The 17,315-nt window shown below is 43.8% G+C and overlaps 1 pseudogene; it reads left to right on the top strand.

The window, feature by feature from the left end:
* Nucleotides 1-206: 206 nt before the first annotated feature.
* Nucleotides 207-2,476, top strand: LOC100390515 (pre-mRNA-splicing factor 38A pseudogene; annotated as a pseudogene).
* Nucleotides 2,477-17,315: the final 14,839 nt, after the last annotated feature.

Here is a 17,315-nt window from a genome sequence, read left to right as displayed (position 1 = left end):
CCACTGCAAAAAAAAAAAAAAAAAAAAAAAAGGTGGAATATATATAAGAATTTGAGCGCTCTGGTGTTTCTGGTTTCAACACGGTCACCTAAGCTGTTTCGTGAAATGTCTTCCACCTTTCTCCATCCCTCCAGGTGTTTTTTTTTCTGAACCTGGAGGTGATGCATTAAAGGACCCAATGGAAAAAGAATGGAAGACATTCTAAAATGTGTGACCATAGAGTGAAGGATGCACATAGCATCCACTAACCCTCAGTATCTGGTGGAGAAGATCATTCAAAGACGAATCTACGAGTCCAAGCACTGGGAAGAGGAACGCTTTGGACTTACAGCTGAACTTGTAGTTGATAAAGCCACAGAGTTAAGGTTTGTGGGTGGCATCTGTGTTGGTAACATAAAATCAACACCATTTCTGTGTTTAATTTGAAGATGCTTCAAATTCAACCCAAGAAGCATGTCACTGTAGACTTTATAAAAAATGAAGATTTGAAGTATGCACACATGTTGGGGGCCCTTTCCGTGAGGCTGACGGGCCCCGCAATTGATTGCTGCAAGTACTTGGAGACTTGGTGCAATGACTGTTGAAAAATCAAGAGCCAGAACTGAAATGGGGAGTTTGAACTGATGTGTGTAGACGAGTTATTGATGCACTGTTGCCCAGTGAGCGAGTCTGTGATAGCGTTCTGCCCCGGCTACAGAAACGCTATGTATTAGCGTTTTCTCTCCTGTAGGCTTTTGCCTGGAGCTTTGCCACCTCCCGATCTGCTCGTGTGGTGTTTTCTTTCCTCTGTAATCTCCAAATGATGCAGCTTCGTGCTCTGGACAGGAAAGAGGCCAGCATTAGGGTGAAGGCCAGAGAAAGCCAGAAAGGAGAACGGGAGTCCTATCAAATCAACCACTATGGGCTTCCACACCGTGGAAACGAGGCTCCCCACTACCACTGAAAAGATGATTTCCCGTGGTGCCTGCCCACCACGAGGTCTGTGCGAAAGCTGGTGTTGATGCAGCTCTGAGTGGGTTCTGCTTTCACTTACGTGACTTCCACCATTTTCCAAATACTGCATCATTCTTTTTCCTGCTGGATCCAGAGTTAGCCATCAGAATGAGACTGCGTGGGTGACCTTAGTATTTCTCAAAGCCACAAGGTTTTTGTTTTTGACATTGAAGCAGTGGGGTTGCTGGTAAGAACACAAATGTAGATCAGTAACAGCTGACACTCACCTATTGGGTTTTCAATATTACCCAAGTTTTCTTTTTTGAAAAATAATGAACTTAAATGTTTTCTTGGGGGTTTCTATATGAGTTTTTCTCTTTGTAGGTTTACCAACGAGCACTTATTAACACATTCAAGTGCGTCCCCCTTTCTCCTACCATGTTATTAGCAGTCTGTCTCTTCTTCACCTCTGTTACTGCCTTGATTTTTTTGATCCAATTCAAACTCCAGGACAAGACAAAGGTCTCAGTTTTACTATGTTTTTTGTTTCTTTGTTTTTAAAAGGATTATCCTCACAGTCAACCAACAAGCCAATTGGGTAAACCAATGAGAGGGAAGTGCCAAGTGGCACAAAGAGAGCAGAATGTTCTGAAGGCTCCTGTGCACCTGCAAATCTGGTGGCCGGATGTGACAAGTTAGTTCTTCTTTGTTAGCCTTCCAGAGAGCGCTGTCTGCACAGCAGCTATTGGGAGTGTACTTGAGAGGATTTGAAGTAAATGCCGCCATGCGGCCAGCCATGTGTGTGAACCGTCAATTTGTATTTCTATGATGTGTGACTGTGCTGAAGCAGGCATCATGAATCATTCAGGATTACCCTTATGGAGAGCCTCTAATTCTGCCTGAAGGATTAGGGAAGCAGGGTTCAAATGCCATTCATCAGCCCTGTCTTTCAGGGAGCACTAGTTAAGTCATCCTGTGCCTGACCTGCAGTTGAAGCACTCCATTTCCAAATCTCCGAGAAAGGTCACCTAAAGGTAATGGAATATTTTTGTCAAGGTAGCATAGTCCTGCTCCCTATGCTGGCTCGAGAAAATACTTTCTGGGACAGAAGATGGGGAGGAAGGGAGACTCTTAGGGAGAAGGGAGACAATGGGTCATTGCTCTGGGCATTTTTATAAAAGGTCTTCCTGAATCTCATAGGTATCAATGCTGCTTTTAAGAGTAATCCTACTGAAATGCAATGTTAAAATCTTCTCAAAGGAGAGTACATTCACCATCAGGCCTATGCTAAACGGATGAGCAGGAGGCGTTTTTTCAACAAATTGTTTGCAATTCCCTTCCTTTTGTGTCTTCTTGGTTCAGGCCTTTGGACAATGCCTGGATCTTTTTGGTGCTTGGCAACCTGAATTATTCTCCGTTAATCACTCTGGGCGCTTTGACTGATTTGATTTACGTTTAAATACCGAACCAACTTTTACAGAGAACATTTATGTGTTCTCTCATAAATGATGAAAACACATGGATACATAGAGAACAACATACACTGGGGCCTGTTCTTAATGATTCTTCGTGGATTCATTAAGAAGAATAAAAAGAAGTTCAATGTAAAGGATGTATATGCCCAAAGTAATATAAATTATTCCATCGTAAAGACACATGTTCACTGCAGCATCATTCCCAATAGCAAACTATATGCCCATCAGTGATAGACTGGGTAAAAAAATGTGGTACATGCACACCATGGAATACTATGCAGCCATAAAAAGGAATGAGATTATATCCTTTGCAGGGACATTGATGGAGCTGGAGCCCATTATTCTTAGCAAACTAACACAGAAACAGAAAACCAAACACTGCATGTTTTCACCTGTAAGTGGGAGCTAAATGATGAGAACACATGGACATATAGAGGGTAACGATACACACTGGGGCCTGTTGGAGAGTAGAAAGTGGGAGGAAGGAGAGGATCAGGAAAGCTAACTAATGGGCACTAGGCTTCATGATGACATAATCTCCACTATGATGAAAATATCTTTGTTTTTCCATCATGTGTATCTAACAAAGCCCCCAACACACGAGTTTACCCAACAAACCTGCACTTGTGCCCCTGGACTTTAAAGTGAAAAAAAAATGAATGAAGTAGCCCAGGTTCAGGACTTTAATATTTGTTGCTGGCTTCAGTGACTTGTTCTAACTATTTTGCAATTGTTGTGAAGAGATTTTCGTCATGGCTGAGCTTCCCACAGCTTTTGGCACTGGATCGCTCCTAGCGTGCCTTTGCGCTTGGCTTTCTGCGTGGCGTCCTGCTCCGGTTCTCCTTCTGCCCCCCCTCCTTAACTTCTTCATGTTGAGATGCCCTGATACAATGGGCTCTGTCGCAGGTAGGTCGTAGCAAAACTGTAGAAGAGCTTAAATGCCATTATGGGGAGATGAGATCCTCTCCTCTATTCAGTTGAAAGACGGAACTATTTTGAGAAGGAAGATAATGCAGGTAAATGTACCAAGGGTGGGCAGGAGGGCAGAGAAAAATACTCCAAAGAGTGAGACACTGTCCATGGGAAAGGATCAAATGGATTCTGTCTACTATCAGCTTTGGGTCTGTGGGTGGATTATTTCATTCCTAGGGTTTGTTTTCTCATCTGCAAAAACAATCTGGGTGGTGTGTGCCTGTAGTCCCAGCTACTTGGGAGGCTGAGGCAGGAGGATTGCTTGGCCCTGGGAAGTTGAGGCTGCAGTGAGCTGTGATCACGCGACTATACTCCAGCCTGGGTGACAGAGCGAGACCCATCTGAGAACAAACAAACAGCAAACAAACAAAAACACTCAAAATAAGAACAAAACCAGTATCCACTTCATAGTGTTGCGAACACCTAGTTGAAGAATGTGTGCTCACTGCCTGGCTCTGCCTTCCCGTTCTGGTGAGCTAGCCGACGTGGACTGAGGATTACTCTGTAGCGGCCAGCCCACACGGCGGCCCCCAGGGGCCCCTGCTGTTCATTGTATCAGGGCTGGTCTGCAAGACAAACAATGTTTGGCAGAAGTGATATGCCACTGCTGAGACTCGGTTATACAAGACTTATTCACCTTGAGTATTCTCCACTCACTGCCTCTCCGTCCCTCTTAGATCCCTGGCTTCTGGGGAAGCTGGATGCCAGAGAGAGGTCTTGGTGGGAAGACACTAAAGCCTCACACCAATGGCTTAGAGAGGAACTTAGAGCCAATGCCATGCCAGGGAGTTTGGAAGACTCTGTTGGATTGTCACACGACTGTGTCCTGGTTGACTGCTTGATTCCACCTTCACGAGTGACCTAGCTCAGCCACTCCTAGATTCTGGACCCACAGAGAAAATGTTCATTGAGAGAAAAATGTTCCCGTTTTAAGCTGCTAAGTTTTGGTAATTCATTATGCATCAGTGGATTGCTAGTAGAATGCCACTGGCATTCAGCAAATGCCTGCGATTTTGGAATATGTGAGATGCCAGGAGGGAGCAGGGTCTCAGCACTTTATCCTTTCCCAGGTAGAGTTGGTGCATTGTGGGGCACAGGGGAGAAGAGACTTCAGATGGGTGGAGCTTATGAGAAGAGAAATCTGGAAAGAAAAAGAGGAGAATTAGGACATGAATACTGTCTGGTGACCCTGAGAACGTTTGTGTGTGATGCCCAAGACAAGGCTGAGGAGGAAAGGGTGTGCCCTTGACACAGCATGATGGAATGAAGCAGCAGACTCACGTGCACAGTGCCCCTGGGCAGGACTCTCCACCATAACATGCATGCACACACATGCACGTGCATGCACACACTTCGTGGTTTTTTTTTTTTTTGAGACAGAGTCTCATTCTGTCACCCAGGCTGGAGTGCAATGACACAATCTTGGCTTACACAATCTCTGTCTCCCGGGTTCAAATGATTCTCCTGCCTCAGCCTCCTGAGTAGCTGGGATTACAGGTGCTCACCACCACACCGGCTAATTTTTGTATTTTTAGTAGAGACAGGGTTTCACCATGTTGGTCAGGCTGGTCTCAAACTCCTGACCTCATGATCCACCCACTTCGGCCTCCCAAAGTGTTGGGATTACAGGCTTGAGTCACTGCGCCCGACTTTTTTTCTTTTCTTCTTTTTTAGAGGGAGTCTCGCTCTGTCACCCAGGCTGGAGTGCAGTGCTGTGATCTCCGCTCACTGCAACATCCACCTACCAGATTCACGTGATTCTCTTGCCTTAGCCTCCTGAGTAGCTGGGATTACAGGTGTCCACCATCATGCCTGGCTAGTTTTTTAGTATTTTAAGTAGAGACAAGGTTTCAGCATGTTGGCCAGGTTGGTTTTGAACTCCAGACCTCAAGTGGTCTTTCCACCTTGGTCTCCCAAAGAGTTAGGATTACAGGCACAAGCCACTGCGCCCGGCCACATGCACACACTTTGAATGATCATCCTGGGCTTCCACTTGCCTGTACTGAACCTGCGTGTGAACTAGAGCAAGGTTCTCCTCTGGACAGACAATTTAGAACAAGGAGCCACCCTTGGGCATCCTTGGGCCTACAGGCACATGGCTTGGCAGGCAGACTACACCTTTGTGTGGGGAAAAGGCATGTCTTCTTCCACAAGCCAGTGCCAGGGCTCAGGGCTTGGCAAGCAAGACACAGGCTGGATCTCAGCCTGCACTTTTCCCTGTGCCAGATGCCTTGTGCAATGCACAAACCGGACAACTGTACTAGAGCTTGGGCCACCTGAACGTTTCTGTAAAAAGCTGCTAGACATTTATATGAATTTGGTTCAGGGAAGGCAGGGGAGCTAGCGCTTCTTAGAATCAGAATCAGTAAAGAGTAATACTACTTTGTGGAGCTGTGGCTCATTATGGACTCTGGACAGTGAGGAGCGGCCATGCCCTAAGGATTACCTGTGCGGGGCAACAATGATGATTCTCGTGTTTTCCTGTCCCCTAAGGATGGTATGCAAGACATACTGAGGGGCTGCAGGAGACTGGCCATCCAGGTACATGTAAACAGCAACCAAGTGTTCACCCCATGCTGCTCCCTGCCTTGAAGACATCCAACACGCCTTCCAAGTTTTAAAATCAAAATGCCAACTTTCTGTTCTTACCTTTCCCACGAATTCCTCAGTTCCATATAAAGCGTACACAAAGAAGCTCTTGATGTCTTTATGGTTTATAATCAAACAAACAGACTCATAAATATAAGGGCCAAAGATCATGGTAGAATGACAGTGAGCTGCTCAAAGGTCAGGCCTCTGGTTCACGGCTGGTCCCATCACATTCAGTGGTGAGAGTGCCGCGAATGCCATCCAAGATCCACACACTCATTCATCCACCATGGGCGAAGGCCAATCCCGTGTCATGCCTAGTGCTAGAAACAGGTATATAAATAGATATTTCTCATATAGAATCCTCTTACTGAGAAGCTTTCTAATAGGTCTTGGCCACTAAAAAGACATGGTGGGTCTAGAGGAAGGAAAGTAACTTTCTTCTTTCAAAGGTGACACGTCTTTTAACCCTTTTATGTCCCTAATCATTTGGCAGCTAGTGTCTAGGCCGAGGCCGGCTGACTTATGTAAATGAGCAATAAAGAAAGTCCACTCAAAGGAATTTACAGATTTCCACTTTGCAGCAAGTGACAAGAAACCAAAGCAAAACACACCAAAACAAAACCCCCACAACTGTAGCGGCAGAAAGCTTGCGATTCCAATGGTCTTTTTAGTCTTTTGAATGTCTTTAAGTACAGGTAAATGACTTAAAGCATTATGTCAAAAGTGACTGGGCAGGCTGGGCGAGCTGGCTCATGCCTGTAATTCAGCACTTTGTGGGGCCGAGGTGGGCAGATCATCTGAGGTCAGGAGTTCAAGACTAGCCTGGGCAACATGGAAAAACCCTGTCTCTACTAAAAATACAAAAATTAGCTGGGTGTGGTGGTGGGCGCTTGTAATCCCAGCTACTCTGGAGGCTGAGGCAGGGGAATTGATTGAACTGAGGAGGTGGAGGTTGCAGTGAGTTGAGATTGTGCCACTGCACTCCACTCTGGGTGACAAGAGTGAAACTCTCTTTCAAAAAAAAAAAAAAGTGACTGGGCATAGTGGAATACAGAAATGGCCACCAAGGACAAAGATGACTCAAGGTCTTACACAGATCAGGAAAACCAGCAAACTTGGAGTCACTTTGAGAATTTTGCAAGGAAATGTGAAGTAGTGGCTCTGAGGATAGGATTAAATGTAATCATCATATGTTTTGTGGAAGGGTAAATGGCAAAAACACAGCGTAGGGAAGACAGGCTGATTTCATGTACAGTGCACATTTGCTGAAGTAATATTTAGAAGCCAGAAAAAATGGACACGTCTTGGGGAGGGGAATGTAATAAAATCCCACATCAACATCAAATTATTTTGTCACATGGAGTTGATCCACCATGAAAAATGGGTGAGAAGTGCGGTACCTCCTGTTGCGATTGTGTGGAACATGTGGGCAGCTACAAAGCAGAGCTGTCTCCCATGAGAATGCACAGCATTGGGTTACAGACACACATGGCTGGTCCTGGGGACAGCTCCGGCAAGCCCCCTGCAGTGTAAGGTGGGGTAGGCCACGGGTGGGGGGAGTGAGAATGCAGGGAGTGTACAGGGAAGGGCCTCTGGCAAGGAGGTCTCTGGGATTGCCTGGTGGAGGATTTGTACCTGGTTATACCAGGAAATGCTTTGTTCTGTGCTGATGCACTATTTGCACTTTAAAATTTGGTAATCACACGGGAAAAACTTCACATTCATTTTGGTCACTTTTTTTTTTTTTTTGAGACGGAGTTTTGCTCTTGTTGCCCAGGCTGGAGTGCAATGGCTTGATCTCAGCTCACCGCAACCTCTCCCTCCCAGGTTCAAGCAATTCTCCTGCCTTATCCTTCTGAGTAGCTGGGATTACAGGCATATGCCACCATGCCCTGCTAATTTTTTATTTTTAGTAGAGGCGGGGTTTCTCCATGTTGGTTAGGGTGGTCTTGAACTCCCAACCTCAGGTGATCCGCCCTCCTTGGCCTCCCAAAGTGCTAGAATTACAAGTGTGAGCCACTGTGCCCGGCCCATTTTGGTCACTTTTAGGTAGTCTCAGTATTTGGGGTGGGCTTTTGCCCAGGACAAAGAGAGCAGGCCAACAGAATGAAGGAGATGCTTTTGAGCACATGCTCCTGCTTTGTACGGATTCTCCTGGTTGGCCAGGCACAGTGGCTCACACTTGCAATCCCAGCACTTTGGGAGGCTGGGGCAGAAGGACTTCTTGCTTCTAGGAGTTCGAGACCAGCCTGAGTAACATAGTGGGACCCTGTCTCTACAAAAAATAAAAAAAAATTAGCTAGACGTGGTATGCATGCCTGTCACTTGGGAGGCTGAGGTTGGAGGATGGCTTGAGCCCAGGAGATGGAGGCTGCAGTGAACTGTGATTGTGCCACTGCACTCAGCCTGAGTGACAAGGAGATCATGTCTTGAAACAACAAAAAGAAAATTCTCCTGGTAGGTCTAGGTCCGGGATAGTCTCCATTTAATGCTACAATTTCTGTTCCTTCTTTTTCTTTTTATTTGTTTTTTGAGTCAGAGGCCCACTCTATCATTCAGGCTGGAGTGCAGGAACTCAATCTCAGCTCACTGCAACCTCCGCCTCCTGGGTTCAAGCAATTCTCCTGCCTCAGCCTCCCAAGTAGCTGGGACTACAGGCGTGCACCACCACTCCCAGCTAATTTTCTCGTGTTTTTAGTAGAGGTGGGGTCTTGCCATGTTGTGCTGGCTGGTCTCAAATTCCTGACTTCAAGTGATCTGCCCACCTCAGCCTCCCAAAGCTCTGGGATTACAGCCCTGAGCCACCACACCCGGCTTGTTCCTTTTTTTTTTAAAAGCACCTATACACACACACACAAACACACAAACAGATAATACACAATAATTATGCAAAATAAAATTAAACATACTCAAAATGTCTAACTTTGTCATCAAGTATAAAGTGCTGTTAGTCATGATTTAATCTAATCTTACCTTCAGACTTGACAAAAACAACTCTTTCTTTCTCAACTCTAAATTCTTATTCTGGGAATGGACCCTGGATCTGAGATAGTGTAGCAAACCTGGTGCCCAAAACCCCATTGGGATCTGTCTTCTCTTTTCAGTCATTCATCCACCTTGGTCTCACACAGGCTCTCCTTTGCTTTGGCTGTCCTAGCTAGTTAAGAGACAAGCTTTAGAAGAATTGACTGTTAAGTATCTTCAACCCAGGTAAAAATCTAGCTTCTTTTGATCTTTTGGTGCCTTCTCTGAAGAGGCATGCCAAGTAGCAGGGCTCCTTGATACAGCAAGTGCTGTGTAAAGCCTGTGTTTCACTCCTTCTTCCCTGCAACATTTTTCTGAAATTTTTTTTCCAATCAGAAAACTAGCTGGAGTCATTCTATACCATTTCACTTTTCTTTCCACGATAATGGATTATGGAGAGACAGATGTTGATTTGAAAGTTGTGGAATTGGCTGGACGCCGTGGCTCACACTTGTAATCACCTTGGGAGGCCGAGGTGGGAGGATCACTTGAGGTCAGGAGTTCGAAACCAGCCTGGCCAAAGCAACAAAACCCCATCTCTACTAAAAATATGAAAATTAGCCAGGTGTGGTGGTGCATGCCTGTAATCCTAGCTACTCAGGAGGCTGAGACATGAGAATCACTTGAACCTGGGAGGCAGAAGCTGCAGTGAGCTGAGATTGCAGCACTGCACTCCAGTCTGGGCAACAGAGAGAGACTCCATCTCAAAAAAAAGAAAAAGAAAAAAAAAAATTGTGGAATTGCAGTATGGAGAAAACAGAGAGATGAACCTGTTCTCTGACTCCTATTAGGGGGCATTTTAAGAAGAAAGAGGCCATAGCAATTAGATCAGGTATGGCTTTCTTTACATTTATCCTGCTTGGAATTTGCTGAGCTGTTGGAATCTATAGACTGACGTCTTTTATCAGTTTCAGAAAATTTTCAGTTGTGATTCTTTCAAATATTGTTCTTTACCCATTTCCTTCTCTGTCGCTAAGGTTGCAGTTATACATTTGTTAAATCATTTGTCTCATGTGTCCTTTATTTTCTGCTTTCTTTTTTTCTCTGTGTAGTTTTTTTTTTGAATATTTTAATGTTTGCCTGTTTTTGAGTTCTGGGTTCTAACTTGCAGTCTGATGTTTAATCATGAACCCCGATTTCCAGACATTTTAATTTTTAACTTGAGAGCACCCTTTGATTTTTTAATATAAAATAAAATACTGTTTTATTTAACATGTTAACAGCATTTATTTAAAATGCTGGATCCCACTTGTGGATCATCTCTGTTGCTTCACTTTTTTTTTTTTTTTGAGACGGAGTTTCGCTCTTGCTGCCCAGGCTGGAGTGCAATGGCGCGATGTTGGCTGATGGCAACTTCTGCCTCCTGGGTTCAGGGAATTCTCCTGCCTCAGCCTCCTGAGTAGCTGGGATTATAGGCACGTGCCACCATGCCCAGCTAATTTTTTTGCATTTTTAGTAGAGACGGGGTTTCACCATGTTGACCAGGATGGTCCTGATCTCTTGACCTCGTGATCCACCTGCCTCGGCCTCCCAAAGTGCTGGGATTATAGGGTTGAGCCACGGCGCCCGGCTGCCATCTCTGTTGCTTCAAATGGCTGTTTTCTTCCTCTGATATTTGGCCCTTTTCTGCTTCTTCTTTTGCCATGTAACTTTTTACTTGATGCTGGACACTGTGCATAAAAAGACAGGGGAGAATAAAGTTTGTATTATTTTGGCCCAGAAAGGATTTGCCCTTTGCAGATTTAGTCAGGGATAAGGCATCAGTCAAACGGTTTATCTCTGATTTAAAATGTTTTAGGCCCGGTGGTGTGGTTCACGCCTGTAATTCCAGCATTTTGGGATGCTAAGGCAGTAGGATCCCTTGAGTACATGAATTTTAGACCAGTCTGGGCAACATAATAAAACCTCATCTCTACAAATAATAAAAAAAAGATTAGCTGGGCGTGGTGGTATGTGCCTGTAGTCTCCATTACTCAGGAGGCTGAAGGGGGAGGATTGCTTGAGTATGGGAGGTTGAGGCTGCAGTGAGCCATAATCATGCCACTGCACTCCATCCCTGATGACAGAGTGAGACTGTGTCTCAACATAAATAAATGAATAAAATTAAAAAATAAAATTTTGGGGTGGAGAGGACCCCGTATTTCTTTTTTACTACTAGCCTAGCTGGGCTCCGCCTCCCCGATTTCTGCCTGCCAGTACTATAGGGCAATTGATCTGCCTATCAGCAGTTTTGAATTTTGCTGTCTAGTCTCCAGGCCTGTGCTTCTTCCAACTTTGACAAATCCCCACGAAAGAGACTGGCTGTGTTTTTGCAGTGGATGCTCTTCTTTCATAGCAATTGTGTCTTTCCATTACTGTGACACTACCGTTTGAAGGGACTTCAAATAGTTCCTGGAAAAATTGAACAAAAAGATAAAATTAAAAATGTCAACTTCCTTTCTCAACATATGTCCATCAAATTCAAGGGACATCTATAAGTAATGATACCAGCCATTGGGTCCACCCCTAAAGGAATGAGGGTCCTGGGAATTTGACCAAGTCAATGCACTAATTTTTTCACCTTACTAGTTGAAGAAAAATGAGTACCATTCAATTTTTTTTTAAGATAAAGAAAGAAGGAAAAAAGAAAGAAAGAAAGAAAGAGCTACAAGGAACCAAATCAGGACTGTAAGTTGGATGCCTAATGCATTTCATTGAAATTCTCATGAATTCTTGATGAGAGAAATGAGCAAGAGCATTGTGGTGGAGGACCCTCTGGTGGAGTTTTTGTGGGCGTTTTTCTGGTTAAGCTTTGGGTAACTTTCTCAGAACACTCTCACAATAAGCAGGTATTACATTCCTTGGCTCTCCAGAAAGTTAACAAGTGAAATACCTCGAGCATCCCCAAAAACTGTTGCCATGACCTTAGCTCTTGGCTGGACTGCCTTCCCTTTGGCTTGGCCACTTCTGCTTCTCAGTAGCAATAGCTTTGGTGGTGCTTTGTCTTCAGGGTGGTACGGGGAAAGCCACGTTTAACCTCTTGTTACAAGTCTTCAAAATGCTTCAGGATCGTGATCCCACTTGTTTAAAGTTTCCATTGAAAGCTCTGCTTCTCCTGCATGTAGCTGAGCTGGGTGCAACAATTCTGGCACCCACTAAGTGGAAGTTTGCTCAACTTTAATTTTTCAGTCAGAATTGTGTGTGCAGAACGAATTAAGATGTCTGTAGCGTCGGTTATTGTTTCTGCTTTTAATTGTCAGTCCTCTTCAATTGGAGCCCAAAGAAGATGCATTTTTTTCCCTTGCAAATTAATGTGGATGATCTGGTTTCATCTTAAGCACCGTTTCTGCCCTTCTTAAGCCCAGTTATCCATTTGTAAAGTGCCGATTTATTTGGGACACTGTCTTTACAAACTGTTTTCAAAGCAGCAATGATTTCACCATTCTTTTCCCCGAGCTTCACCATCAATTTCATGTTCTTGCTTCAATTTTTGCAGAATTCATTTGATAGGGGGACTTTTCAAACTGATGTCTCGTCCTTCTCAGGCCCTGAATCTAGATCCCATTAGATGTGATATAACAAGTTACTATCAGTATATTTTGTTGCAAAAATTTTTAGAAATTCATGCATAGTTTTTTGCACTTTGCATGAACTTTTTGAGGACCCCTTGTGTATTTCTGTCTCTTATTTTAAGGATTCCAAATCTTCCATGTGCCCCTCAACCAGCAAGTAAACCATAGGGGAAAGTAGTCTGGGGCATTTAGGGCTTGTGAGATTTCCACATTGTCATCTCAGCCCCACACAGCCTCCAACAGCTTTCTAGTTTTTCTTTCTCACAGTAGTGTCCTTGTATGTAGGCCAAGTTGAGCCTCCTCTTGCAGTCAGAACTGGCAGCCATCCCCAGGGTAGGAAGCAGCCAGTGGCCGCCTACTTAACTTGGAAGGGCTCTTCTGTCTTGGGTTGGGTTCATTTAGTCCCCTTTGTTTTCATAGCTTTCTGATGTCTTGGACAATATGGTTTTAGTAATTTATCTGGCTTTTGAAAGTTGTCACAGCTGGAACAGTGTTCTTTTGTTTCCCACTCCATTTTACCTGGAACCACAGTCTAATTAAACCACATTCTCTCATTGCAAACATTAACTTTGTTAGGTAAATCTTATAAAAATGGGAAGGGATAGCATTGGAAATAAACAAAAGATGTTATGATTTGGGGAATATGACACTTGAAAGAGTCAGCTCGTTATTGTAACGTCTCACCTTCTAAAGAAAGGTCTTACTCAGATGTAGTGTTACTCTCTGTGGCTACTCATCAGTCCAATAAAGGTGATGTGTTCATTGTAAAGTAACCAATTATGCAGCTTAAAGAACTCAGAACACATGGCTGAAAAGTCATGACTGAAAAGGCAACGAGTGAGACCTGTGGAAACACACGACTGTAAATATAAAACAAAAAGTTTCCACGGCACGAACACACATCATGGGATCTCTTTTCACATGCACTTAATCCTTTTGCCTTCTAAACTCTTGCACTCTGTGTCACAGGTGCATATCATTATGAGTAGTACATGTATAATTAAAAATATTTTAGAACTATGTCTTCAAATATATAATAAACTTGTTTGGATACGGACCAAATATGGTGGTGTCCAGAGCAGCATTGACGAGATACTTTTTTTGATGAACTGATTGGTTGATATGTTCCACTGGCATTTGGTTGATGTATTTAGGCAAAGAGAAGATCCATATTTGATTTACAGAGCCTAAATACATGTGAATTTAGAGCCATCACATACACAAAAATTACAATTATCTGCCATTCATGGGAAATAATTGTATCAAAAGACTCAAATTTGGCTGGGTGTGGTGGCTCACACCTGTAACCCAAGCACTTTGGGAGGCCAAGTGGGGAGGATTGCTTGAGCCCAGGAGTCTGAGACCAGTCTGGGCAACATATTGAGACCCTGTCTCAACAAAAAGTAAAAATAATTGAGCCAGGTATGGTTGTATGAGCCTGCAGTTCCAATTACTTTGGAGGCTGTTCTGGGAGGCTCCCTTAAGCCAAAGAATTTGAGGCTGCAGTGAGCTATAATTGTGTCATTATACTCCAGCCTGGGCAACAGAGCAAGACCCCATCTTTAATAAAAATAACAACAAAGACTCAAATCTGCTACTTTGTTTTACATTTTCAAAATTGTTTGAAATTGGAGCAGGTAGTAGAGTATTTTCCAGGAGCTATTTGGATAGTGTCTTAAATTATTTACTGATTCTGTTGGAAGGCTGTACTATTGACTGATTTTTTTTTTTTTTGAGATGGAGTCTCGCTGTTTTTGCCCAGGCTGCAGTGCAGTGGCAAAATCTTGGCTCACTGCAACCACCAGCTCCCGGGTTCAAGTGATTCTCCTTCCTCAGCCTCCTGAGTAGCTGGGATTACAGGGGCCTGCCGCCAGGACAGGCCAATTATTGTGCTTTTAGTAGAGATGGGGTTTTGCCATGTTGGCCAGGCTGGTCTCAAACTCCTGATCTCAGGTGATCCACCCACCTCGGCCTCCCAAAGTTCTAGAATTAAAGGCATCAGCCACCTCGCCTAGCTCAACTGATTCATTTTACAAAGCTTTCTGTCTATCTCATGCCCTTCATCTTCATTTAATGAGTTAAACCAAGGCTTTTTCTCCCCCCCGACCCCCTGAGACTGGTACAATCATGGCTCATTACTGCCTCGACCTCCTAGACTCAAGTGATCTTCCCGCCTCAGCCTCCCGAGTAACTAAGACTACAGCTGTGCACCATGATGCCCATCTAATTTGTCTTCATTTTGTAGAGACTGTGTTACCCAGGCTGGTCTTGAAGTCTTGGGCTCAAGCAATCCACCCACCTTGGTCTCCTGAAGTACTGGGATTATAGGTGTGAGCCACTGTGCCTGGCCAACAACGGCTGAGGAAAGCTAAAGACAGAGCCACACAGAAAACGGGCACGAGCATGGTTCACCCAGCCTTTCAATCAAATTCATCCAATAATATGCCAACTTGGAGAGAGAATGATGGACAGAATTTGAGACCTGGAAAGACTAAGAATCCACAGATTAAGGTCCCCGTGAGTCATTTACATTAAATATATACATTATTACACAGAACATGCCTAAGATTTTGATGAATTCAAACTTAATCTAAGCCTAAAGAGCATAATCTCTCTCGGGATTTTACACCTGAGTGGCGGATCATTTTTGTGTGGGACTCACAAAATACATCATTATCATTTGAATACAAGGATGACATTTTTATTCAGGGGTGAATGTATATGAAGATATGGAAAAGACCTACTAATTTGAAGACAATCTAATTAATTTGTGATTTACTAGAGAATCTATCATTTTTGGCTAGTATACTGCAAAGGGAATTTTCTACTAAACACGTGTGTATTTCTTGGATTCTCATTTGCTTCCTATAATCTTAAGTAGTAGTCTAATGTAGACCAGCCAAACTGGGGAGCCTACATAAGACTATAGATAACTTCAATGAAATTTTGTACCTTGTTACAAATTATGTAATACAAATTTTGTATTATGTACAGCGTACATAAATGAAAAATTTTACCGAAGGACAGAATGTATTGAATCCCAGCATATCTGATTATGCCATCTAAATTAACATGTTAAAAGTGCAGTTCCTTTTTTTTAAAATTGCATTCTAGGTTTTGGGGTACATGTGCAGAACATGCAAGATAGTTGCATAGGTACACACGTGGCAGTGTGGTTTGCTGCCTTCCTCCCCTTCACCCACATCTGGCATTTCTCCCTATGCTATCTCTCCCCAACTCCCCCCCACACTGTCCCTCCCCTATTCCCCCCAACAGACCCCAGTTTGTAGTGCTCCCCTCCCTGTGTCCATGTGTTCTCATTGTTCATCACCCGCCTATGAGTGAGAACATGCAGTATTTCATTTTCTGTTCTTGTGTCTGAGTTTGCTGAGAATGATGTTCTCCAGATTCATCCATGTCCCTACAAACGACACAAACTCATCATTTCTGATTGCTGCATAATATTCCATGGTGTATATGTGCCACATTTTCCCAGTCCAGTCTATCATCGATGGACATTTGAGTTGGTTCCAGGTCTTTGCTATTGTAAACAGTGCTGCAATGAACATTCGTGTGCATGTGTCCTTATAGTAGAAAGATTTATAGTCCTTTGGATATATACCCAGTAATGGGATTGCTGGGTCAAATGGAATTTCTATTTCTAGGTCCTTGAGGAATCGCCACACTGTCTTCCACAATGGTTGAACTAATTTACACTCCCACCAACAGTGTAAAAGTGTTCCTTTTTCTCCACATCCTGCTTTAACATTCCACTTCATCTTGTGACCAGCACTTTTCTGGACCCTATGATGCCATTAACTAAAAAAAGCAACTCCATCTCAGGTGGCTTCGCTCTGAGTTGTGTCTGGGTGGATAGCCTACGTTGATGTCATTGCTTGAAGCTGTCCTCAGGCTGATTCTTCTGCTGAGGGGAGGGGACCGCTTCATTTTAGACTGTAACTGGCGATTGGTAGGTGCTGTGCTGTCACCCGACAGTCTCAATTAACGTTACAGACACAGTCCTAGTGTTGATTTAACAGAGGTCCCTCTTTTCACAGATGTTAACACAGGCGCAGAGAAGCAAAGCCACTTGTTCAACATTCCACAGCTTGTTGGTTCCGAGTCAAGCTTAGAATGAGGGTATTCTGGCCATGCTGTATTTTTGCAATTTTTCTTCTTCAGCGTCACAATTGTGGCTTAATCTTGTTTTATAATGTTGAAGCAATTGTTTTTTAAATTAAAAGATATTCTGATTATAACTTAAAGTACATTTGGGTCCCCAGCCTTTTTAGAAGATTTATATTTTAAGTTCTGGGGTACATGTGTAGGATGTGCCGGTTTATTCCATCGGTAAATGTGTGCCATGGTGGTTTGCTGCACCTATCAACCCATCACCTAGGTATCAAGCCCCACACACATTAGCTATTTTTCCTAATGCTCTCCCTCCCCCAAGCCCACCCACTGACAGGCTCCAGTGTGTGTTGTATCCCTCCCTGTACCCATGTGTTCTTATAGTTCAGCTCCCACTTATAAGTGAGAACATGCCGTGTTTGTTTTTCTGTTTCTGCCTCAGTCTGCTGAGGATGATGGCTTCCAGCTTTATCCATGTCCCTGCAAAGGACTCGATCTTATTCCTTTTTATGGCTGCATGGTACTCCATGGTGTATACGTACCACGTTTTCTTTCTCCAGTCTATTGTTGATGGGCATTTGCATTCATTCCATGTCTTGCTATTGTGAATAGTGCTGCGATGAACATACACATGCAT

The sequence above is a fragment of the Callithrix jacchus genome, chromosome 7 (assembly GCF_049354715.1).
Source record: "Callithrix jacchus isolate 240 chromosome 7, calJac240_pri, whole genome shotgun sequence".
Lineage (NCBI taxonomy): Eukaryota > Metazoa > Chordata > Mammalia > Primates > Cebidae > Callithrix > Callithrix jacchus.
Note: the sequence above shows the minus strand (reverse complement) of the source record. Positions and strands in the feature narration are given on the sequence as shown.